General features: G+C 43.6%; 1 long non-coding RNA gene across 1 annotated transcript; it reads right to left on the bottom strand.

Annotated features, from left to right (window-relative positions):
- Positions 1 to 1,505: 1,505 nt before the first annotated feature.
- LOC128776439 (uncharacterized) lies at positions 1,506 to 19,935 on the bottom strand. Its single transcript, XR_008421489.1, has 3 exons — positions 19,786 to 19,935; positions 15,016 to 15,093; positions 1,506 to 1,725 (listed from the first exon to the last, which is right to left on the bottom strand). It is a non-coding gene; the product is annotated as an uncharacterized LOC128776439 (long non-coding RNA).
- Positions 19,936 to 27,002: the final 7,067 nt, after the last annotated feature.

Here is a 27,002-nt window from a genome sequence, read left to right as displayed (position 1 = left end):
GTCCTACTTGGAAGCCAGAACAAAAATCAGGGAAGCCGTCAGTTACCAATCAAGTCCTGACCACCTGGGGTCAATCTTTACAGCAGTTGTTACTTAGATTCCTGGAGGGTTATTAAAGATGGCAGGCTGGCTTCCGGCAAGCCTGGCTTCCGGCTTTCTGAGCTGTTTATTGCAGATAGGGAGATGGATCTGTGGGCAAGTTGCTGCAGGTTATGGGTCTGAGTGCTGTTTTTGTGTATGATCCGGACATTTTCCGTCTGTATATTCGGTCTGTCACGTATGACTCAGAAATTCTACCCCTAGGTATTTACCCAAGAGAAACTAAAACGCAAGCCCTCAGAAAAACTTACCCCCGTGTTTACAGCGCATGACTCACAATAGTCTTAAAAATGGAAGCAATCGGAACGCCCATCAACTGATGAATGGATAACCAAAATGTAGTATGTCCACAAAACAGAATATTATTCAGTGATAAAAAAGACTGAATTATCGATGCATGCGACACCATGGATGTACTGAGAAAACATCATGCCAAGGGCCGGAAACCAGACACAGAAGGCTGCATATCAGATGATTTCACTTACATGAAATGTCCAGAATAGGCAAATCCATAGAGATGGAAAATAGATTCGTGGTTGCCAAGAGCTTGGAGGGACAGAATAGGGAGTGACTGCTAATGGACACGGGGTTTCTTTGGGGGGTGATGAAAACACTCTGAAATTAGATAATGGTGATGATTGCACAACTCTGTGAATAGACTGAAAACCACTGAATGTGTGCTTTAGAGGGATGAATTCTACTGTATGCAATTATATCTCAATAAAGCTGTTAATTTTTTAAAGTCTGTGACATGTGTCTATGTTCCATTGTTCCCCAAAGTCTTTCATTAGTTTTGCCAAGTGTGTATTAGGTAAAGTGCCTTAAAATTCAATAAGCCCCCATTGCCTTTCCTGCCCTTGTCTTAAAAGCAGTCTAGTTGGAGGAGTTATTAGCTAGATTCCAGAAACTGACTTTTTGCCCACGGTCCTAGAAATACCTCATATGTTTAGGATAAAGAAATAAAGGCACAGAACGCCTTCCTGAAGTGAAACAACAACAACAACAACAACACAGGAATCCGAGGAAAGAAAGGATTCAATCGTGAACTCTGATAATTTATCAAGAATGTGGGTAAATCCTGAAAATTTTCTAAAAATGAGTCCGTTAGAGATGCAGAGATAAAAGGATGAGGCGAGAGGCAATGCCAACCATCTCCAAATTCGAGATTAGCGTTCAAAGCACTTGTGTGCCAAATTGCCATAAACTTCAAACTAATTCCACCCCATTAATTTCCAAGTGCTCTGAGCTACACTGACTCTAAGAGACAGACTTCTGCTGGCAGCAGACCCAGCTGGACTCAATTACATGTTTCGTTTTCATTTTCCCTTTTTGTCGCCACCAGTATTTTCTTTCAAAAAAAAAAAGAGGAGGGAGCCTTCTGATCAGTTATCTTCAGAGGCTTTTTTTAACCTACGGTGCTGCGATTCTGGCTGCCCATAGTGTCTGTTCTCAGTTACGGCAGAGTTCCAGCCTCCATCCGCGGCAATGTTCGTCTGCAGGTAGAAACAGGGAAAGTGGACCACGTTGTAAGAGGCTCTGCCAGTCAGGATCCTGGAGAGGGGCTCTGGAAGTTTCAGTGGAACCAACATACAGCATCTGTGTCCTTCCGGGAGCTTACTGACGAAGCTAGAAATGAAAACAAGAGTGAAAACATACCAGAACAAAAACAGAATAGAACGTCTACAGTATACTAAGTAATAGTAACAGCGCTAGGTAGTGAGGCATTTAATATATTATATTGTCAAAATTAGAAGTAATTACCATACTTATTATAATATGACAACTGTATTTAGTGAACACTTGCTATGTGCCAGGCACTGTTCAAAGTACTTTCTAAATGCTAATTCCTTTAGCCTGTGAAGTACATATTTTATTATTCCCACTGTGCAGATAAGAAAATGAAGGTTCACCGAGTTTATGCAACGGGCCAGAGTCACAGAACTCACTCACAGCTCTTTTCACAATATCTGCAGCAGTTGCCAAAGCTCATTTCCATTTGCCTTGCTGGAGACATTATCTAATGGGCACATTAACTGCAGTTTTGTTTTGTTTTGTTTTGTTTCATTTTTGGTTCAAAAGGCAAGCTCTTGCAATTTAGAAGTGGTTTATCTAACTAATAATATTTAATCAGAAAGCTCTGAAGCTCTAGAAACTGGAAAAAAAAAAGAACCTAATCAGGTAGATTAGACAAACATGTATTTAGAGGATGTCTCCATTCTTTCATTCATTCATTCACTTATTCAGTACACAATTATTGGGTCCCTAAAACATAGCACCAAGAGAAACAGGCAGAAGGTATCATGATGAAAATGACAGTCCAGTGGGGAGACGAACTGAACTTTTAAACAGATATTCCTAAAACTTAATTGTTTCAAAAAAATTAACACTTAACATATATAATACATGAACAATATTTCCACATGCGTATTGAAAATTTAGTATTTGAAAAGGAGGAGGAGCTCTAAATGTTTCCTAACTATTCACCTACTATCGTCAAAACACATTCCGCATTTTAGACCGAAGGGTACATGTTACGTGTTGAACACCCGCTTCGTGCCGGGACCTGTTCTAAGCTCATTACGTATTTCAGCCCATCCTCCCAACCAGATGAAGTAGGTCCTACAATCATCTCCATTTTATAAGAGAAGAAACTAAGGCACAGAGAGGTTAAGCAGCTTACCCAAGGTCACACAACTAGTAGCAATAGTCAGCATTCTTGTCCAACTGAATGTGAGAAAATGCATTACGAAAGAACGCAAGTTGACACGCAAGGTTCAGAAAGAGATGTGCTTGAACCCTCCGGAACAGTCAGGGATGGCTTCCAAGAGGAGACCACATCCTGCTCTTTCAAGATCTTTGGGCATCTGTTTCAGATGCTCTTAAACAGTCCTCTTGGAGGGAAAATGGATGGAGGCACAAATCTGATCGTGATATTCACAAGTCCAGGACTTGTAGCTAGTCCAACGACTCTCCATAGTTTCAGCTTAATTAGAGAGAATTTTGGATGAAACTGTAATCTGCTGTCTCACGTGACATTTTTATCGCCTGCTTAACATTTCAAATGAAACGTTTTACTGCATTTGATGTTAGTTAAACACTTAAAGTGTACTCTTCATGGTTACAATTCGCAGTGTGTTCTGACTATATTAAGCAAATATTTAAGAAACATTTGGGCTGTTTTTCCATTTTTAAGTATTTAATCTGTAATAAACATATAGTATGTTAAAAATACATTTCTTGTACAGTATGTGTTAAGTGTTGAGAATATATTTTTGAACTGCCTTATTTGAGCCCGTCAGACTTTCCATTACAACCCCCTAATTTAAGGGGGTTTTAAACCAACCATAAAAATCTCTTCATGCTGATATTTCAGGTAAAATATCTCTCCTTCCAGAAGTCTTTTTTTAGTAGTTCGTGGGTTGTTTTTTACTATTGACACATTTAAAGAAAAGTTGACTTGAGGGGCCTGGGTGGCTCAGTCGGTTAAGCGTCCAACTCTTGATTTTGGCTCGGGTCATGATCTCACGGTTCGTGGTGGAGCCCCCCATTGGGCTCTGCACCGACAGCACAGAGCCCACTTGGGATTCTCTCTTTCCCTCTTTCTCTGCCCCTCTTTCACCCATGCTTGTTCTCTGTCTCTCCCCCGCCTCTCAAAATAAATATTTTTTTTTTAAAAAAGAAAAGCTGACTTTACAAAATTGGGTATAAAGCAAAGATCCTTCTCGTAGGATTTTAGTGTGATCTTCTCTTATGCTTTTTAATAATCCATATATTAAAGGCATATCCTTAAAAATCATAGATCTGAGGTGCCTGGGTGGTTCAGTTGGTTAAACATCTGACTCTTGATTTTGGCTCATGGCATGATCTCATGGTTTGTAGGATCAAGCCCCATGTCGGACTCTTCACTGACAGCACACAGCCTGCTTGGGATTCTCTCACCCTCTCTCTCTGCCCTTCCCCCATAGAAGCGCTCTCTCTCTCTCTCTCTCTCTCTCAAAATAAATAAATAAACATTTTTTAAAAAATCATAGATTGGGGTAACTGGGTGGCTCAGTCAGTTAAGTGTCCGACTTTGGCTCAAGTCACGATCTCATAGTTAGTGAGTTCGAGCCCCACGTCAGGTTTTCTGCTGTCAGCCCAGAGCCCACTTTAGAACCTCTGTCTCCCTCTCTCTCTGTCCCTCCCCCACTCACATTCTGTGTGTGTGTGTGTGTGTGTGTGTGTGTGTGTGTGTGTGTCTGTCCGTCTGTCTCTCAAAAATAAATAAACATTTAAAAAAAAAAATCATAGACCTTACCCCAATACTTTGGAGAGAAAACGAAACATGGCTGAGATACTAATATCTGTATATTTCCAGACTGTATTAAATTCCAGAATCCAGGGTGTGAAATAAGGCTGTGGACACTTCGCCCAGAATCCTAGAAAACTTCTGAAGCATACAATAATGTAGCCACTTTAGCATATCACAGTTTACACTTGGATCTCACATCCTTCCTCTTACATGCCCTTCAGGAAACTGAGAGGAAGAAGACTCTTGTCAAATTCCCACCCATCTACAGACAGGCAGGCGAAGTTCTGGGAGAAGTGGAGTGATTTGCACTGTGTGGTGCCTGCTTAAGATTCTAGCTCTCCCTCTGCCTCTCTCCTCTGCTCACATGCACTCTCACTCTCTCTCCCTAAAAATAAAAATAAAATAAAATAAAATAAAATAAAAGATAAAAAAAAATTTAAGGCATTAGACTTTGAGTAAAGCAGATTACCCTTCGGAAAAAAAAAAAAAAGAAGTTAGTGATTTGCCCCAAATCACACAGCCAGTTATTAGTGACGCTGAGGCTTGAACTCAGATCCCTTTGATTCCTCCATGTTACTTATGCCCACGGGTTGCCAGAGATTGGACCCATACATGACTTGGTGTTTCCATGTAATTATTACTTCTTGTATCTGTTGAAGACCTTAAACAGTTCAATCCCCTGTGCAGCTAAATAACCAGATTTGTTTTTTCTAATGTTACTTTTCATTTTAAGAATCGAGGCCATACCAACGAGCCAATTCAAGAAATGTTTCTCTTCCTCGTTCAAGTCATCAAGACTATGACCTAAAGAAAAGAGGCGTTCATCACATCACACTGGAATATCGTAGCTAACTGTGTTACAGAAGGGCTTGAGAATCTGTGTCTCCATCCCACTTGGTTCTAGGTTCTTTGAAAGCCAGGGCTTGTCTTCGTTGTCTTTGTGTCTTTCTCTCTCCTGTCCTTACCTGCCCAAAGACTAGCACGGTGCCTGGCATATCATAGGGGTTCGATAACGTCTGCCAATGGGAGGAATCTACAGAACTTCACAAAGACAGCTTGTATTTGTGCGATCTCATGGAAATGTTCGAGATGATGGACACCTCAATTACCCATACCAGCATTTCTCAAAGTGACTTCCTTGCTTCCTAAGTTCCACCAGACTACACGACAAAACAATGCCATGAACAGATATGTTTGTGAAATGCTCCCTCCCCACAAAAATAATGCCATAGAGCTTACCGAGAAGACTCTTTAGAGCATTATTTTCTTCTTTGGAGCAGAGTGACTGTCGGGAGCCAGTGGCCTCTGCTGTCACCAAGGAGTCCCACCCTACTGGCCAGGTGGAGACCAGTTCTGTCCACTGCACTGGTAGTATGGTAATGTCTAGCTTTTCCTAGGCTCAGAACTCTTCGGCCCTTGCCCTAAGCAATCCCAACTCTTACCAGTAACTAAAGTGATATTTTGGCCTATCTATGTCAAATTCCTTATTTTTTTTTTTTTTATTTCTCCATTTGTGCAGAACATAAAAGGGGGTGAGAAATGCTATTTATTTTTGGTACCCATAAGTTCCAACAGAGAAAATTACCTGAAGTCCTCAGCCGTCAATTGCTTTTCTTTCAAACCCATCTTCCTTCCAAGTGTACCAAAAATATCCTCAGGCCTTCAGAGTAATTATATTTATGATCATTCATTTTTTCATTAGTCTAGAGCAAATATTGTGGGAACCGAAGAAAGACGACGTTCCAAAGTCAACCTCAGGTTTGGAGTTGCGCGAAAGAACCACAGATGGAATTGGAATCAACTGAACCCTGGATACTCTCTCTCAGAAGAGCTCTACACAGGAACCACATATTATACGGTCTCAATATACAGCCTGAGGAAGTTAGGTGGGCTGGTCCCCAAATCATACCTATGAGACTTTAGCCGCAGAGGCAAGGAACAACGCTCCAGGACCCAAAAGGAGAAAGCAAGATTCAGCAGAGGCATCGACAACCGGGTGGAATATTTGAATGTTGATTCCTAATTCAGACATAATGTCAAAAAGTAAAAATGTCCTGACTTAATTAACTGGCTCAAAAAATATTTACCGAGTGCCTGTTATACGCCAAGCACTGCTAGAGGCATTATAGATGCGGCAGCGAGCTCAGAAGACAAAAACCCCTGCCTTCGTGAAGCTTAAAATCCAATGGAAAGAGATCTGTAATAAAAAATAACTGAGGTGTGCAGAATGTGAGAAAGTTGACATCCTGCAAGAAAAATAAAACAGGGAAGGGAGATAGCAAATGCAGGGGTATTGGGTAGGAAGGAGACTGCTATTTTCAATGGGTAACTAGGAGAAACCCAACTGAAAACCTGACATTTGCACACACACATGAAGGAGATGCCAGTAACTGGATTAGAAAGCATTCTCTAAATCGGGACAAGGAAATACAGATGTCATAAGAAGGGGTATACTTGGCATGTTTGGTAAGTAGAAGGGAGATATCTTAGTCAGCTTGGACTGCCATAACAAAATGTCATAGATGGGGTGCCTTAAACAATAGAAAAATGTATTTTCCCACAATTTGGGAGGCTGGGAGCCCAAGATCAAGGTGCAGCAGATTTGGCTTCTGGTGAGCTTCCTTCCTGGCTTGCAGACGGCCCCTTCTCACTGTGTCTGCACATGGCCTCTAGGGGCAAGAGCAGAAGCTCTCTGGTGTCTCTTCTTATAAAGACACCAATCCCATCACAAGGGACCTCATCTAAACTAATTACCTCCCGAAGCCCTCACCTCCATACACTGTCTCACTGGGAGACTGGGGGTTCAAGCATTTGAATTTTGGAGAATGAAATTTGGCTGCTAGCTGGGAACTAGTGCACCTAGAGCTGGAGATGACAGTCACTACAATCACCCCGTCAAATTGTCCTCAACTTCTTGCCCATCTCACTACATGTTGACGAATATACGCAGCTCTCCCCTTCCTCAGTGGCTAGAAAAAATCACAGAACCATGTTCCCGGAACATATTAATGCCTAGCCCAATTCCCTGGGCATTACAGTCCACTCTCCCACCCTCCAAGACAACTTTGTCCTATCTTCTCCTTTCTCCTCCAAACCCTAACAACTTCCTCCCTCCCTCTTTAGCTTGCTATTTCATGGATAAAATAAAAGCAGTCAGAAGAATATTCGTACATATACTCTCTTATCCACCCAAACCATCATTTGCCGTCACGGACGGACTGTGTCAGGCCAGCCTCTCCTCCTGAATCCCAGACCTCATGTTCTAGAGCTCAAGTACATCATTAGCAACTCTTCTTTCTCTCTCCCACTCCAAGTTCCCATCTTGATTGGATGATACCCATCAGCTTTCAAATTCCTCCACACCCTTCCTTTATCTAATTACAACAAAATCCTCTTGAATTTACTTTCTTTTCAAGCTTTGACCCCATTTCTCTGCTCACCTTTAGAGCTAAACCCCTGAAAAGAGGTGTCTACCCTCACTCTTTCTAGTTCCACTACCCCTATTAGCTTGTCCTTTTTGTGACCACTCCCAGTATCTCTTACTTATAATTCATATACAGTAAAATTCACTCTTTTTGAAGTACCTTTCTCTGAGTTTTAACATACGGACACAATTGTGTAACTGCTACCACATTAAGATATAAAACAGCTCTGTTGCCCCCAAAGATTACCTTGTTCTCTTTTGAGGTCCCATGTACCCCATGCCTAGGGTGGCAACCGGTACGTGTCCCTTTAGATCTGTCATATAAATCAAATCATACCATCTGTAGCCTTTTGAGTCTGTCTTCATTGTCTTCAATCCATTTTCACCCCTATGCCTTCTCCAAAGCTATCTTGTTAAAGTGATATCAGTGCCTTTATATCTGATGTTTAAATCTCAGTGCTAATCTCACTTGCTCATCTTCCAGAAACATCTTCCTGGCCTGTCTTCCAGGACTCTACACATGTGTGATTCCTCCTCCTTCACCATTGCTGCCTGCTCATCGCCTCAACTTCTTCATTTTGGAAAGCACTAGACCTCATTCAAAGTTGTTTTTCTCTTCTCTACCTACATCCAGACTCATAACTTTAATCTATATTTGATGACACCAAAATTTATATCTCTAGTTTAGACCACTTCTCCAACTCTAGATGACCGATCCAACCGCCCACTCAACATGTACCTCTATCTCCTATTTATCTATCCCTCCATCCGTCCATCCATCCATCCATCCATCCATCCATCATCTCCAAGAATTAGCATTTCCATAACTGAGGCCCTGATGTTACCTCTCCCTCTCCACTCCCCACTTCTTTTCCCAGCTTTTTTCTTCTCACCTACTGTCAAATCCATTCTTCCAGTTTGCAAGCCTTGAATTCATCCCTGGCTCCTCTCTTTCTTTCACACACCAGGACCAGTTCTACAGACTTTATCTTCACAATATACCTCTGCATTTTTTAATGACCTTCATATATACTTGAAAATCCTGCTACTAATTTTTAAATGGCCATTCATTCTAATGGGAAAATTATGATGCATTGCATCCCAACCCAAGATACCCAAGCAATTTTTACAGATCAAAAAATACCTCGGTGAAAAAACTGAAAAAAATAAATAAAAATTAAATTAAAATGTTTATATAAGCAATACAGAGTAATTTGAAAGTAAACAAATATAGTTGTAGATGAAGTGTAAAACAAGGATAGCTTATTGAACTCTTCGAAAGGGGAAATGAAGTCTTGATAGTTTATGGGGAAGGCGGATGAGGTGCTGGGGATCATTCTTTAGGAAGTGCACTCTTAGAAGCATTATTCTATTCATTAATTTTTCAACTTTCCCTTGAACTTACACTTCAGCTTAAAAATAAACTTACAGAATAGAGGAACACTTTTAAGGCAGAATAAAGAATAAATGTCTTAGAAACACTTGTAAATAGAACATGCACACAACCTTTTATGTATGAGCTCTCCATCCCATTCACAACATGGTTGGGTGTCTGTGGCCATGAACTATAGTTCTAACTTTTCCATATGATCTTCTCTGACGAGAGATTATTGGGTTGAGTACATCACTGAGCATGGCTTTGCCTGAGATGCGATGTAGCAGTATCACTACTTAAAACATGTTTATTTAGTTTGTTTTCAAGTAAAAAAAAAAAAATCAAAAAGAAGGAGTCAAGGGAATTAAGAGCACACTTATCTTGATGAGCACTGAGTAATATATGGAATTGTTGAGTCACTATATTATACGCCTAAAACACTGTATGTTCATATAATGCTGGATGTTAGTTACTACACTGGAATTCAAAGTTTTAAAAAAGGAGTCGCGTAAAAAATGGAATTCTTCACCAAGAGCTTTTATGGCAAAAAGTGGTAAGCTCAATAGTCATATTCAAGATGAGACTGAATATCCAGGGTCCAACCCCTTCTCATTGCCTCCTTTGCTGACACCATTATCTCTCACCTGTATTGTTGTCATGGTCTCTGCTCAGCACAGTAGATACATCATGTCCTCCACTCTGAACCCTCTGGGGGACCCCCCTCACCCAGTACATGCCAATGTCCTTACAGTGAACTGCGAAGCCTACAGGACCTTGCCTCTAACATTTCTATGACTTATTCCAACTCCGCCTTCCTCACTCATGCCACCTGGCCCTCCTGGCCTCCTTGTAGCATCTCAAACACACCAAGTACACTTATACCACAGGCCATTTGCATTAACTATTCACTCATTGCTGATATGGCTCATTCCCTCATCTTCTCCCCATCTTTATTCAAATAATACCCCTTTAATGAGGACATCTGCTATTATTTGAATGTGTATGTCCCCTCCTACGCCACAAATTCGTATGTTGACATTTCAATGCCCATTGTGATGGCATTAGGAGGTGGGATTTGGGAAGTGCTTAGGTCATAAGGGTGAAGTCCTCATAAATGGAATTGGCACTCATAAAACTGACCCCACGGAGTTCCTCAGTCCCTTCTGCCATGTGATGCCACAAGAAGTCTGTGAGTAGGAAGAGGACCCTCACCCAACCATGCCAGTACCTTGACCTCAGACCCACAGCCTCCAGAACAGTGAGAAATAAGCTTCTGTTGTTTAGAACGCCCTGAATGAACAAAGACAACATCACTGACCATCCCATCCATAATTTTAGTAACCCCTCACCCCTAATACTCTATCTCCCTTCCCAGCCTCATTCTCCTCTACTGCAGAACTCATTGCCTAATATTCTATAGTATTGATTCAATACTTCCAGCTAGATTGTGAGCTCTTCAGCTTTTGTCTGTCCTGTTACCTGCTATGTTAGTATCAATCAGCGACATTCTCCATCCACAGCTCTGCGGCTCACCGCGCTAATGACATCACAGGCCAGATTGTCCAAGACTCTGACAGCTTCCTCTAGAGAAATTGTGTCTTGCTTAGAGCAAACGCGCCTTAGCTCAGTGCCTTCTTCGATCCCATCCATGTTTCCTATCTGCTTCCACTTAGGCTGCTTTTCTCTTCCCCGTTTTACCTTTTTTTTTATGTTTTCTGGTGAGTTTTGAGGAAAAGGACAGGGGCAGAAATGCTCTTTTATCTACTGAATTTAAAGCAGCCATATCTCTATTTTAAAAGTATGTACATGGATTTTATATCTGAGCCTCAATAAGAAGTAATAGGTAAATCTCTGGATATGTGGCTGATTATAATATGATAATATCGTAGCTTTTCAAACTTCGTTATGCATCAGAATTACCTGGAAGCCTTGCTAAAACACAGACTTCTCAACCCACCTCCAAAGTTTCTGATTCAGTAGGCCTGGGATGGGACCTGAGAACTTGAATTTCTGACATATTCCCAGGCGATGCCAGTGCCATTGGTCTGGTGACCACACTTTGAAAAGCACTGTGATAAGAAACTATTTTCATTTTAGCTGTGACTAAAGGACTGAAGGTGGGGAGACATTGTAAAACATTCTAAGATCGGGGCACCTGGGTAGCTCAGTTGTTGAGCTTCCAACTTCAGCTCAGGTCATGATCTCACGGTTTGTGAGTTCAAGCCCTGCATGGGAATCTGTGCTGACAGCTCAGAGCCTGGAGCCTGCTTCGGATTCTGTGTCTCCCTCTCTGCGCCTGGCCAGCTGTGCTCTGTCTCTCTCTCAAAAATAAATAAAAACATTTTAAATTTTTTAACAAAATAAAACATTCTAAGAAAAAAAACATTCTAAGAATTCATAAAATCTTTTAAGAATGATAGCAGGCCTACCATAACCAAAATGAACATGTACAGTATTTCAGAGGGGCCAATGTCATGGAGATTCCCAGGCCCTCCTGACTTCCTCAGGATATGGATATAGTCCTGCTTCACGGTGAACCAGCCCTGTAACTCAGAAAAGTCGTGCTTATGGCCTTCATGCCTGTAGAATGACAATCTGAAACCATATGGTCTCAGTATAACTGTATATATAGATGCATACGTTCATGCACTTTTTCAAACCCTTTTGCTAAATACAAGATTATTTTAAAGCAATTGTGCAACGAGATAGCCAACTAATGAACATAAGACAAGTGCCAGGTAGGTAAACTTGAATGTTTCGGGGTAAATGCTCAGATTTTCATGCTTCTCCTCCCCAGTTCTTTGGTTTCCCACCTCTCCATCTAGCTGGATGCCAGAAGAAACTCTACAAAAGTATGAAATCAAGAGAGGAGTATCTGAGCTGCGCATCATCCCTCCTTACTGGCTCACGCTAACCTCTGGTTTAAGGGAAGTTCATACCTCCTGGTTTGAGGTCATTTTAATTCTAACCCCTGGCCTCTGCCCTCAGTGCTTCTGCAGAGGAAATATCGGCTGCCCCTCTAAGGTGAGTGCCCCTGGAAGCTCAGCCATCTTCCCCTGCTGGGGGGCTCTCTGTGCTCTTGCTGGTATGGTGGACCCTCTGTCACCACTCACTGCCTTGTCCCTCTGGCTGGGTTCTTTGGGCTTGTCCATCCTGGAGCCTCTTTAACAGAGTGCCAGGCGCAGGTCTCCATGAACTTGTAAATTATCTCATTTCTTGCTACCTTCTTTGTTCCATGCAGGGTCACCTTGGAAAATGTAGATTCCTTCCATGTCACCTGCAGTCTTTGAGGAGAACTGAAGGTGCCATTGAAAATTCCCTGCCTGGCTTCTGCCAAACCCTGCTGTTGCTTGACTATGATCACCTTTTCTGTATGTTGGACACTAAAACTTCTCCCTTTGGAACTTCAGAAGCAAGCCCTCTCCTCTTTCAGCTTCTCTCAACCTATCAGTGAAATGTCCAGCATGTTGCCCAACATGAGTGGCAATCCAGACGGTGAAGACGCCAGGTGACACTCGACAAGCCAGCAGCATCTTCCTTCTAGCCGCCCGGCTCTCCCGGCACATTAGCAGAAGCTTCCCCTTCCTGTTTGAAACAAACTTACCTACATATTCCTCCTTGTCTTCTCTGCACAATGGCTAAGGGCAAATAAAGCTCAGATACTTGTTTTTTTTTTTTTTTTTCAATAAGTAAATGGAAATGTGGGAAAATTTAAAGGAAAAAAAAAAAAAACCTCTTCTCTCTCCATGAAACATAGGCTGACAAGACTCCTATCTATGTGCTTTAAAAACTCTAGTATGAAACTCAAGATCGAGCAATGAATTCTTTGTTCTAGTTGGTAGCCCAATCTCCCCAAAGCAATGAATGGCATTGATTCATTACACAGAAGGAATTGCTAGGCAACATAGTTTATGGGGAAGGAAAAATATCTTGTTTTAATATTTTTTGAAAATATTATCCCTACTTCTAGCATACTTGAAAAGGGGGAACAGCAAAATCCCAGAGAGACAGAAACAGAAAGTTTTAACTGTGGCTAATGCCAGTGGGGAGGCACAGAAGATAAAGAAAACAGAGAATTAGGAGGGGGTGAATGTAATGGATGAAAACTCTGGATAGTGGAATCTGTACTCTTCTTGCCAAAAACAAACAAATAAGCAAACAAACAACAACAAAAACAGAAACCAGAAGTCCCAAAAAATCTCCTCCCCTACAGTGTTAGCAGTGTTATCCGACACCTTGTGGATATGTTAGGATAAAGGACGGTACTAGGAGATGAGAAGCATCTCCCCAAGGAACCCACAGTGCTTGAACAATGAATGGGTCCAGTCACAGAGAATAAATAATTAAGAAATTTCCAAGATCAGAGAGAAGCTTAAAAATATGGAAACCTCTGGGGCCAAATGACTCTCTTCCCTCCTGTTGGGCTATGCAATTTATGAATATATGCACACATGCAATGGAAAAGGGACCTCGTTGTGGTGGAAGGATTTCATCAACATATCTAGTCCATATACCCAAAGTTAATTCTGTATTTTCTCAGAACATGTTTCATCTTTTCACACATTCCAGTCTCTTTGGGGCATAGCAGACCCTCTCAGGTGAGACAGCGGAATGTTTCTACAGGCATCACCATACATATGGAAGTAGCATGATTCATTTGAAACCAAGAAAATTTTCTTACCCACCTTTGAACTTCTAGTGCCTAGTTTGGTGCTCAGGAAACAGCAGATACTCTGCAAATGCTTGGTGAAAAAATCACATTATCTGGAAGCTATATAAAAAATAGCCTATCACAGGCTAAAGAAATAAACTCCTAGATTTCGAACATCTGAAGAAATTCCAGGATGCATCTGGAGATATCCAGCCACCTCATTTTAAGGACAAGAAAACTGAGGGCCAGAGAAACTAGAAGACTTGGCCAAGATCTCCCAGGAGAGAAGTGGATAGAATCAGGACTGGAACCCCAGCCTTTGACTCTTATTTCCTTTCTCTTTCTCATTCATTTCACTGCTTTAAAATGTAGGTTTCCAGGTGCCTGGGTGGCTCAATAGGTTAAGCAGCCAACTCTTGATTTCAACTCAGGTCATGGACTCCTGGTTCATGCATTTGAGCCCTGCATCAGGCTCTCCACTGACAGTGTAGAGCCTGCTTGGATTCTCTCTTTCTCTCTCCCTTTCTCTCTGCCCCTCCCTGCCTCTCTCTCTCTCTCTCTCTCTCTCTCAAATAAGTAAATTCATTTAAAAAATTAAAATGGAGCTTTCATTATTATTCAGATATGGCCAGGCCAACAGATATGGAGACAGCTGCCATTGAAAAGATAATTTGTCAGGGCAACAGATCCAAAAAGGAAGGGGCAGGCCATGGCTTGGAGTGGGGAAGTGGGGGCATGGTGGGAGTCACACAGGTAAACACCAGGGTGGTTCAGGAGGCAGAGGGAACAGGAAAAAATGGTAAAGAGCCTTTGGTGTGGTTTCCACAGGTAAGACCAGGTAAGGGAGAGACAGTGGGCTGGGGATTGGCTAATTTGAATCACTTAAGGGGGCTCTGGAGCACAGGGGCTGCCCCCGTTGTCTCATCCCTGGCCCTGGGGGGATAGGGTAGGGGGTCAGTGACCCAGAGTGTGAGAGCCGGACAGAGGAGGTAGTAAGAAGTATGAGCTCTGGATAGGTCAGTATGTGTATGTATGAAAGCACACTCCCAGCTGAGATGTTTACTGTCTCTAAGAATCAGTTAACCCTGAGGGGGGCAATCCCTCCAGGATCAGCACGGCCTCAGATAGCAAAGCATCAAAATACAGAAATAAAAAGGTGTGCTGAATGTACTCACCACGCTGAGGTCGTAAGTCTTCACTGCATTAAAAACTCTGCTTGGGCCTTGGTGGGTTTGTCTGCCTTCTCTTCAACACTGTGCAATAAAATAATGAGAAAAGCGGGCTTCCACATGAAGTGAAGGATTCTGGATCCTCAGAGCTATGAAAAATGGCTTTTGGATCACAATCTAGACAATCTTTTTTGATTATTTATCTAAAACTAAAAGCAGGAAATGATTCATTTGATTCCTGCCAATCCTGGCGTATTGCCACTTTCGGCTCAGGAAGAGCCGGCTTCCCTTGGCAGCCCTAACTTGCAGGATGATGAATGAAGTTCTATGTTTGGTGCTAGCTAAAATTTTATAGGGGCTAAAAAAGCAATTTATACATGCTTCGGGAGGTGGCTATATTTTTTCTTTTTTAGATAGCTCTTAGTCACAGCAGGGTACTTAATATACATATATCATATCGAGTGGCCATTTTACAGGAGAAATGAAACTTTGCCCTGTAGGTTGATAAACATGTTCTGGGCCTCTACAAGCCTTATGTCTGCTCAGAACCCAGCAAATAGGTATTAGCTGAATTCTGAATTTTCCCAGTTATTGTCACACCTCAAGAACCCATGACCCTCAATGCGATATTAGGGAAAAGAGAAATCGTCAGGCCAACGAAACATTTCCCTGGTTCCAAAAGTCAGTGTTGTTATTCACAAACAGGCGGGGCCAGTCCCCTCCTCTTGGGAATGTCAAGCATGGGTGGAATGGTCTTGCAGGCTAGCCAGTCAGTCGACTAAGTTGTCAAAGGTCAAAGCCAACTGGAAGAAAGTGGCCATGGGCCAAACCACCCACTTACTCTAAGTGATGAGCAATGTAAACACTCACAACCCACCAAGCCTCATCCATACCACTTTTCATTGAGTTTTTGGTTTGTTTTTTCTCATAACTATGTATCTGGTTTGAAACATCTGAGCACTGGTCTTTCTTAGTCACGCTTCAAGATACTCTCGAGATTATCTTTCCAGTTTACATCAAGATAAGGGTTTGATTAGCCTTCTTCCTTTTGCATTTCTGAATGCGCGTCCTTACAGAGCACTCTGGAAGAAGTCTGGATAGGAGGGCTGAGGACCAGCACTGCCATATACTGGCTGAGGGCCTCAGGCGAATGACTTCGCCCCCACCATCCTCGTCTGTAACATAGGAACATAATATTTATCCACTCCTTAGAAAGATTATGTAATAACATGGGGAAGGCTTATGATTATTTTTAGTGAAAATGTAATCTATAAAATATGTATTTAGAGAGGAATTTGAATTTGTGGAAAGGCTGCTGCAAGTTCATTAAAATCCCATCCTTGTCCTTCTGGGCTCTCAACCATACTACATTGTTCAGCCTTTCTTGGGGTTAGTTGTAGCCACACTACTCACTGATTGCTTAGCATACTACTAACCTCCAGTGAAGTTTTAGGTAAATAACTACAAGAGAAACCGGTGTGGCTATTTCTAGGTCTTCCTAGAAAACCTTTCCTTGAAGATCCTCCAGTCCTGTTCCCCCAAGTCAACATTTTTGGAAGCCCTGGGTCAAAGATGGAAGAGCCACAAGACGGCAGGAGCCTGGGCCTCTGAATCATCACTGGGAGAAGAGATTCCCCCAATTGGAAATGTCCACTTGAACTTCGCCTGAGGGAGAAATAAAATTTTATTGTGTCAACCTGTTAATATTTGGAAGTTTCTCTATTACCGCACACAGCAATATGTTAACTAATATACAACAGTCTTTAAAGTGTATATATAAGAAACTATAAAATATAAAGTCAGAGGGGATTTTATCAATGTATTTGGGTGGTAAGACAGCAAGTGTATTTCTATTTTCTTAATCCTCTCCTTGTTCTGAATTGTTCAGATCTTCTCTAAGAAATATGCATCGATATTATACTTTCAAAAAATTACCTAAAGGAAAAAAATAACCTCCCTAATCTGGCCATTGTCTGTGCAAGTATATTCTCATTTCACATTCAGTCAACAAGTGCAACTTGTACATTTACCTGATACCAAGTGCTGTGCTAACGGTTGAGTTACTAAGATTAATAAAATATTACCCCAGTAGGCCTCAAAGAATCCGCAGCATATCAAGGATTACAGCATACAGTGAAAGATCTAGCTACCCTGGGAACACACAAAGGCACTGAACCGAAACCAATGCCGTACAGATAAGACTTTCTAAATGGAGGGATACCTGCGGGAAGCTGTAAACAGAGGAAGGTGCGAAAAGGCATTTAAAAAAAGGCACAGCACTGACAAATAGCATGATGTGCGCCAAATAGGTAGCTATAGATCCTGCCTAAAATTCCAGTCGAAGTTTTAGATCCCCAACTTTTATTTAGTTTTGTTTCTGCAGCGCTTAATACAGTGCCTGGTATATAATGAGTGTCCCGTAAATATTTGTCGAATAAATAATTAAAAACGGACATTTCTGCCAAGTGGTTATCCAGGCTCTTGCTTACACGTCCCTTACAATAGTGAGCATCTTGTGAGGCTTTCCACTCCATTTCCAGGCGGCTCTGGCCACAGAAAAGTCGTCCTTGTATTAAGCCAACACAGAACCCCATTGTACCAGGGAGCATATTTACATAAGGGAGCAGGGTCAGTGGCAGTGTGATGGTCTAAAAAGGTGAAGGATAAAGGGATTGGACGTGGGGGGAAAAATACAGAACAACGGGTCTCCTTCCGCTTTGTTCTTACTTAAAAGGATTCCTGCATGCTTCTCACATGAAGCTCTGTCGTGTATTGGACTTGTATGTTCAAGCTCGCCAGCACCTGCTAGATGTTCGACCAGCACCTTGCCTACTTGATCTCTTTTCTGCCTTTTCACTGCTTGCTGAGCTCTGCTCACGTGGGAAAATCCACGTCTGATGGATAAGGAAACCAAGACAAAGACTGAGGTGATCGGTTAGTGATACAGCCAAGACCTGAAGCTCTGTTTTCCTGCCCCAGTCCACGGGCTACCAGACAGCCTTTCCTCCGAGAGCCAATTCGAGCACTGCTCCACGGGAAACTTTGGGCAGATGTCTTTGCACCACGTAGACTCTGCCTGATCACGAGCTGAACTGAGCAAGTTGTGGGCTCTGTGGCTGGCGAAGCTGGTCTTCCTCTGGCCTGCCACTTAGCAAGACAGTCCAGTGCTTTAACTCAAGTGGGAATGACGGAGGAGTTCAGGCTCCACGGCAAGGCCAACCAGAAGGTAATTATGGAAAGGGACATAGTGACAGGGCTCTGGGTGCAAGAGTTCAACTACTGAGAGCCTGGGAGTGCTCTTATTACAACAGCCATGAGGCAGGGCTCATTCCTGGTAAGGTCAGGAAGCCTCACTCGATGTGGGCTCCTAAAACACCTAGAATTTTGCTGTCGAAAAGCCCGACACTTCTGTTTTCAAGGAGCGAGAGCAGAACTGACTGCTCAAGTGGCTCCAGCCGTGAGAGCAGGAGGCAAGTAGTGGCAGGGAGCACGCCGCCACGGGCTGTGGCTCGGGAACCCCCAGTCCCCTAAAGTCCTAGTCCTAAAGCTCACCTTCCCCAGCGTTCCTCCAATGTGCCCTTCCATTTGGCATAAAATCCCACCCTAGTTCACAGCCCAGCAGTACCCACTGGCTGGGAGAACACGGTCAGAGTTAAGAAACATGGGGTTGCCAAGACCTTCTGGAAGAAGCAGAGCCCCGGTGTGGGCTGCAACCCCCTGGTCAGTACCTTCCATACCAAGAGTGGAAAGCACAGTGTGTCTGAGAGTGCACAACTCAGCAGTCACAAAAAATGAAAGGGGATCATATTACAATCACGATAAGCCCCCATGCTTGCAGAGTGGGCTTGAGTCCGTGATAACGTCCTCATTCACGGTCTGACTTGCTCTTTCATACATGTGGTTTTCATATCCATTAGATATGAAAGTGTTTTCAAGTAGAGCAGAGCAAGTGTTTTCATATCCATTAGATAGATGTATACACTCAAGCTGAGATATTAAATAGCATGCATTTTTTTATCAATATAATTTTACTTTTATACTACGTTATGGCTTGAATTGTGGCCTTTGAGAAAAGACATTCTGAAATTGGAAGCCCCCAGCATCTAGGAATGGGACCTTACGTAGAAATAAGGCCCCAAGGGCACTTGGGTGGCTCAGTCAGTTAAGTGTCCGACTTTGGCTCAGGTCATGATCTCAAGGTTCGTGAGTTCGAGCCCCACATCGGGCTCTGTGCTGACAGCTCAGAGCCTGGAAGCTGCTTTGGATTCTCTCCCTCTCTCCTTACCCTTCCCCTGCTCACACTCTGTCTCTGTCTCTGTCTCTGTCTCTCTCTCAAAATTAAACATTAAAAAAATAAAAAAGAAAAAAAGAAATGGGGTCCTTACCTATATGATTAGTTGAGATGAGGTGAGGTCATACTGGAGTAGGGTGGGTGCCTAATCCAATATGACTGGTGTCCTTATAAAATGCTGCGATGAGAGGAAACAGATACGCAGGGGAAGCTGGCCCTGCGGAGACAGAGGCAGAAACCAGAGTCATGCCGCCACAGCCAGGGAGTGCCTGCAGCCACCCGAAAGTAAAAGAGGCAACGTGTGACCTTCCCCTAGAGGCTTTGTGGGGAGGCATGGCCCTGTCCTGCCTACACCTTGGTTTCAGACCTCTCACATCCAGGACAGAGAGAGAACGCACCGAGGAGTCGGTACCAAGAGGAAGCATCATCGACACCATCAAATATCACATCTTTAACGGGAGAAGACAAAAGACTGAAAATCTGACCTTTGGGTCGGGTGATTAGGGGTCTGACAACGACCTTTGCAAAGCGACTCGCAGTGGAGTAAGAGAAGCGCTCGCCTCCTTGGAAGCGAGTGGGGCGAACGAAACGTGAAGCGGGAGAGACACCCAGTGACTGCTGACTCCTTTCCAGAAGGCTCCCTGTGGAAAGAGGCAGGGTGACGAAAAGGAAAGTGGGGAGAAAAGGTGGAGAGGCATGTAGGTAATGGGGGAAGTGCGCTCGCAGTCGGAGGGTGAAGCCATCAGTGCACCGAGATGAAGTGAGGTCCGGGAGGGGAGGCGTTCGGCGCAGCACCCGGGGGGGGGGGGGTACGGGTGAGGGTGGTCTCCAGAGGGGAGGCAGGGTCAGGACCAACCTGTGAGCCTGTAACCTCTGCGGTTCAGAAGGACCCTGCGCTTTGTTTCAAGCTCTGTGCTTGCGGTCTTCAAATCCCTACCAATGGCATCCTTGATTTTCTGTTTCGCAAGGGGGAGCATGGGCTGGGGGCACGGAGCCCTGGCACACAAGCGGTCTCACCTCCCTGGGATGGACCCTGAGCCGCCCGCTGCGGTCCCGGGTGCCTCCCGGCCTGTCCCCGTGCATCCCCCATGCATATTCGCCTGCCGCACAAGGTGGAGAGCTGGTCGTGTTGGTAGGGAGGCCACGTTTGCCGTCACCTTCTCGTCCCAGGGCGGCGGCCAGCTCTGACCCAGGCCGGCAGCACCAGGCTTTGCCCGGTGGACGACACACTGAAGGCCCCTCGTCCACCCCGACCAGGCATTAAGTGAGTTCCACCGTGGGGCTTACCGTCGCGTGGGCGTCACCTGTCCACTGTGACACCTGTCCTCGGGCCAGAGGAGGGGGACGGAGCCTGACTACCCTGCCTGGATTTTCATTTTGCCCTGTGCCTTGCGAAGCCCGTCGCCAGCCCTGGGTGAAGGCAGGAAGGCAGAACATTTTTATCCTAGCATTCGAAAGACAGAAGCCTCGGTGGCCATGGTCTGCATGACGAGAAATGCCCACCTGCCAGACTCTCTGGTCTCTCAGGTACAAAACCAGGACGATGGCTGCAGCAGGATGTTGGGTGGAAACAGGGTCCCCAAGCCGAGTGAGGACTCGAGGTGAGGGATCCAGGCACAGGTGAAGCGGCCACACCTCCCCCAGGCCTTCGTTGGAGCGTCAATTCCTGAAAGAACAGAAAAAAAGGCTACTTTAGGGGAAAACAAATAAATTAAAAAACCAAGGCTTAAGTATCTCTTTATGTACACACAAAGCAGGTTTCCAACCAGCTTTACATGCCAGAAACTTCCTTTCAGTGTTTAAAGGGGCCAATTCTTTTTTTTTCCCCCCTCTGAATGTTTTAAGGGAATATTTTAAAATAATTAATCATAAGGCACACTGGGTTTCCCTCCCTCGTATATCAGATGTTCCATAAATATCCCGGTAGGTTTTGTTGACAGATTGATGGATCCCGGATTGCCAGGGGCTAAGCTCCCCTTTGTATCTCTCTGTCGTGTGCCTGACTGGCAGCCCCAGGAGGTAGACAGCACAGGCTATGCTCTCTCTTGCGCAAGGACAGGAGGGGAAAGCTGGGATAGTTCCGACTCAGCCAGGCCCCCCACCCCCATCCCCTTGCCCCCTGCGTTGCCCTGTAGACTCCTCTATGAGATCACTGAACTGCCTTCTGTCTGCACTACTTGAGTTATTAGTCCCCTTGCGGTAATTTGCGGGAGTGGAGGACGTTCATGGACACGGGCGGGGGCGGATTCTCACTTCAAATAAAGCATATCTTCTCTCAATTAGAAATGGAAGCAAGAAAGGGGAACGTGTGTGTGACGGGGACCCGAGGGCAGGGACACAAGTCTCAGGCCCCCAGCTCGAAGGATGAGTCATGCTCCCTGAGCTCAGGAGCTGAACGGGCTCCAGAACCTTCCCCGTGGGCCGCCCCTCCGTCTTCATTAAAGTCTCCTATGTTCCCACGTGGAGGGAGCCAGGGGGCCGCTCATTAGCGACGCCAGGGTGGGTGTGCGCCGGGCAAATAGCAATCCGGTTACAGGGACCCTGGTGCTTGCAGTGTAATCTGGACGCTGGCTTGGCCTGCGCTTCTCGCTGCTGGCACCTGCTTGCGCTGCCCTTGGGTCGTTCCCTGGCTCCCTGCTGCGGGTAGAGCCAAAAAATTAAGCCTTTCCTACGGCAGGCTTGGCCGCAGGGAGGCCGCTGGCATGAAGTCACGTTCGCCAGCCCTCCCAGGGCATTCATTCCTGGTATGAGCGGTGCTTCCGGAAGGAACCTTCAGTGATAAGTTAATTCTATTGACAGGCGGCCAGAAAATGGGTCAGGCCTCCAACAGCTCCTAGTTTGCTGGAAACGCTGGCTGCGTTCCCCGGTAAGTCAGGGGAGGTTCGGAGTCCAAAGGGACCTCGGGAGAAGGGCTTTGTTTTGTTCAGAAAATCGAATCGCAGAGAGGTTGTGCGACTTGCCAAAGTCACACAGCAAGTGACTAACTGTCCGGGTTCAGGTGCAGGCACAGCCGATTCCAAACGCAGAGCTTTTTTCTGATGACCGGAGAGTCACAGAAACTCATCTCCTTAGAGTGTGATGCTAAGTGAGATAAGTCCTACAGAGAAAGACAGATACCATATGTTTTCACTCTTATGTGGATCCTGAGAAACTGAACAGAAGACCATGGGGGAGGGGATGGAAAAAAAAAGTTACAGGGAGGGAAGGAGGCAAACCGTAAAAGACTCTTAAAAACTGAGAACAAACTGAGGGTTGATGGGGGGTGGGGGAGAGGGGAAAGTGGGTGATGGGCATTGAGGAGGGCACCTGTTGGGACGAGCACTGGGTGTTGTATGGAAACCAATTTGACAATACATTTCATATTAGAAAATAAACAAAGCAAAGTAAAGCAAAGTAAAGCAAAGCAAAAAGAAAAAAGCAAAGAAGAAACTCATCTCCTTGAAGACGCTTCAGGGATTTCAGAAACAAAGTGTTTTCCATCAAAAAACTAAAAAGATCTTTTTATTAAAATTTTTAAATTATTTTTAAAAATCCAGTCACAAATAAGCATATCACCTATTTTCTTAATTGAGATTCCTCATCATTTCTTTACAAAGATGTTTGAATATTATTATACTGAACCGTGATATCTGCACGTTTGATGAAAATGAAAGGAATCAGTAGGTTGAATTAGAACTGGCCAAAAATATGGTAAAATATGAGAAGACATGGCTAGTTTAAGATACAAGAACTGGGATTTGTCTCCCCTAGAAGAGGAGGGGGCAGTGTGCCCCCCCCCCAGATGCCCCCATCACGTTGGAGGAAAGTTGGCTCTGAGATCTCACAGCCTCAGGTGGAAGAGAGATGCTTGCCCAAGGTCACACCGTTTCCTGAGAGGCAACTCCTGTCCCATCACTGGCCTGGTGAAGGGGAGGGGCGGCTCTAAAGTGCCAGCCCTGCTCCAACCCCTGTGGGATTAGCTCAGACAGCCCACCTTCTTCCATTCGGTTCCCCTCCGCCACCCCACACCCTCCCCTAAAACCACCTGCATGCAAAACACATTCTCAGAGTCTCCTTCCAGAGAACCACACCTAAGACAGGACACAGGGGGGACTGTATCACTTAGAACTATAAGATCTGTCATTGAAGGACTCTTCTTAAATAGAAAAAAAGGTGTTAAGTACAATATACAGTGATTTATAACAATAAAAATTGTAGTCGAGGTTATTTAATCAATATACATCTATATATATGCACGTCTATTTATTATCGATCTTTAAATTATATCAAATGCTATATCCTTCAAATATGTGTGCACACAGCATTCTAGTTTTTAAGCTGAACACATAATTTTGAATAGACGCAAGAATTATTTTTTTTAATGAGATGACACTTTTTTTTTAATGTTTATTTTGAAAGAGAGACAGAGACAGAGACAGAGGGTGAGAGGGAGACGGGCAGAGAGAGAGGGAGACACAGAATCCAAAGCAGGCTGCAGGTTCTGGGCTGTCAGCACAGAGCTCACCACGGGGCTTGAACTCATGCACGGTGAGATCATGACCTGAACCAAAGTTGGACGCTGCACCGACTGAGCCACCCAGGCGCCCCAGACACTAGCATTATTAATTAGATTGTGTCTTGTTAAGATCAACGGTCACACCTGAGAAAATGTTGTGTTTTGGTTCGCTATTAGCCAACACACCCCCAATCACCACACGGCACCTATATAATGCCAAAATACATAATTTTTAAGAGTATTTACTTCCAAGCTGGATCCCAGCATTGCAGCAATGCCCATAAAACAGATGTATGACTTATGATCCTGCCATTGACATGATGCCCAGCATGTCACTTGTCACCAGCTCCCATCACCCCAGTGTTTTCCAGATTGCAAACAGTGTAGAATCACAAGTTGGAGATACAGTGTCCCTGTGAGGTAGACTGCTCTTCTCTCCCGTATCTTCCCTATCTTTCCTCCTTTCTTCCTTAGAAATAGAAACCCCGATAGTTACTGAGTACAAGGCAGCCTGGAATAGATAAATTTTCCCCCACTCCTTGAAGCTAAGGGTGGCCACGTGATCAAGGTTTAACCAATGGATACGTGTTGCTTCCTGGATGTGTCTTCAAGATAAAGACATAGCCCTTTCTCTTTTTCCTGTTGGTTGGAATGAGGAAATGGAGTTCATGTTGCCATCTTGGATAGTAAGACGCCATCCTAAGAACAGTGAAGTGGCAAGACAGAGAGTTGTGGTGCCAGACAATTATGGTGCATGAGCCCTGGACCCGAGTCTCTGTTTAACGAAACAAGAAAGACTGGCTTATCTTCATAAAATCACTCTATTTAGGAAGTTTGGGGTCATCCATCTTATGTAGATGAACTTAGTCATAATAAAACTCACCACTAAAAATCCCATCATTTCCAGATTGGGCCACACTTAACTTATTCTGAGAGATGACACAGCTTTAATTTGAAAACGTCCAAAGAGGTAGAAATCACAAACACACGCTAAGTAATGCACTTAATCATCATAAAATGTGCTTTTGTCATGTGTCCCAGTGACTCAGAATCTGGGAGGTTATCATGTAGTCACATGAATTATGACTTGTTTGCATCTGGGTACATGGGATGGAGTAATGTAGAAATTAATAAAACTGCCTGTATCATTATCGTGATTCATTACTTCTTTTTATTTAACAGACCAATTTTTCACACCAGATCATGAATTGCTTGAGAATACAACTAGCTAAAACAAGGTTTTGTGCATGATAAATGTTTAGGGGATATTTTTAGATTATTTATAAAAGGTCTAATGATATTGTAGAATTCAGTATTTAATAAGTAGACTTGGAATTTATTTTTAACATCCTGCTCAAAGGATTGAGCAATTTCGTCAGGTCACTAAAAGCAAAACATAGTCACTTGGGTTAAGGAGAAAGACAATGATTCTGAATTTTAGTAATATCACACTAGCATGTAATTCCTCCTCATCCCCTAACCCCAGCTTTCGGACAGAGAGTAAGAAGCAAGATTTAGCCTTCAGGTAAAGATCGCAGACTGAACAAACATTTAGGATACCTTCTTCTGAACACCTCACTAAAAGAAAAAAAGAAAGTAATATTTTAAAGGATACAAGCACAAGGATAAAGAAAAGTAGAAAAAGAAAACAATAGCCACAGAATTTTGGGAGTCGAGAAACAGAAGAATGAGTAGTAATTGACTTGAAAGATGCCATGGTACCTCTATAAGGATCAGGAATTAGCATTGCAGGACCCCATGGAAATGGGCAGAAATGTGAAGGTAAAAATGGTAGGTAGGTTGAAAATCTCTTCGTGAAGCCACTGGACCTCCATATCCTCTCCACCATTCCAACTCTGGCAGTAAATGCAGGTTTATTCTCTAGGGAATAGAGAAGTGTACCTTCTAAAATAGAAGGTATATGGACCAGGGGGCACAAAGCTAAATTTAGATTTGGTTCTCTGAAAGCAAAGAGATTACATGAAAGTTGCATCCTAATTATTCTCCTACAGTCTAAGGTCTCTAGAAGCCAGACTTTTATCTTCCAGGCATGACTCTAAAAGACTCTCTTTAGGAAAACTGACCATCCCAAGAAAAATTATCTAAAGATACTCATATCAGAGACCTCCACCCCTACAAAAAGTCCAGCTATTATTAGGAGACTGAGGACCAGGGTCAGGTAGTCCAGCCATGTGCCTCAAACCAACCCAAAAATGAATTAGGTACCATATTGCTCAAGAGGGACTCCTGAATCTGGAAGAAAATTGGAGAAATGTCTTCAAATTGCTCAGGGAAAGTGATTTCCAACTGTGATGGTTAATTTTATTTGTCAACAGGACTAGATGATAGGGTGTCCAGTTATTCAGTCAAATGTTATTCTGAAGGTTTCTGCAAGGATGATTTTGGATGAGAGTAACATTCAAATTGGTAAACTGAGTAAAGCAGATTGTTCTTCCTAATGTGGGTGGGCTTCATCTAACCAGCTGAAGGCCTGAATATAACAAAAAGGTTGACCCTCCAGTGAGTAAGAGAGAATTCTTCCTGTTTAATTGCCTTTAAACTGGGGCACTAGCTTTTTTTGCTGCATTCAGACTCAAACTGAAACATGAGCTCTTCCTGAGTCTTGAGCCTGCAGGCCTTCAGATAGGAACTATACCATTGGCTCTTCTGCTTCTCAGGTCTTTGGACTCAGATGAACTAAATCATTGGCTTTTCTTGGTCTTCAGCTTAACGGCTCACTCTGCAGATCTTGGAACATACCAACCTCTATAATTACATTAGCCAATGTAATAAATCTATCTATCTATCTATCTATCCATCCATCTATCCATTATCTCTTTATCCATCCATCCATCCATCCATCTATCCATCCATCCATCCATCCATTCATCCATCCATGTATCCATCCATCCATTATCTATCCATCTATCTATCTGCACTTCCTACTAGTTCTCTTTCTGTAGAGAACTCTAATATATCAACTTAGGCAATGAAATATCAATTCAGTGTGAACAAGGAATAATGACATGTTAGATTCCCCCCCCCCAAATTTACCTCCTTTCTCCTTTTCTCAGAAACCTAGAAAGGCAGGGCCTTCACTACTGAGAGCAGACCAAAAATGCAGCCATCATGAATATGGGAAACAGAGACACCAATACAAGAGACAAGGTATTCCTAGAATGATGTTTTAGGAGGGTCCCAGTAGCA

The sequence above is a fragment of the Panthera pardus genome, unplaced genomic scaffold (genome assembly GCF_024362965.1).
Source record: "Panthera pardus isolate Hobbes unplaced genomic scaffold, ASM2436296v1 HiC_scaffold_13, whole genome shotgun sequence".
NCBI lineage: Eukaryota > Metazoa > Chordata > Mammalia > Carnivora > Felidae > Panthera > Panthera pardus.
The sequence above is the reverse complement of the archived record's forward strand: the minus strand, read 5'-3'. Positions and strand labels throughout refer to the sequence as shown.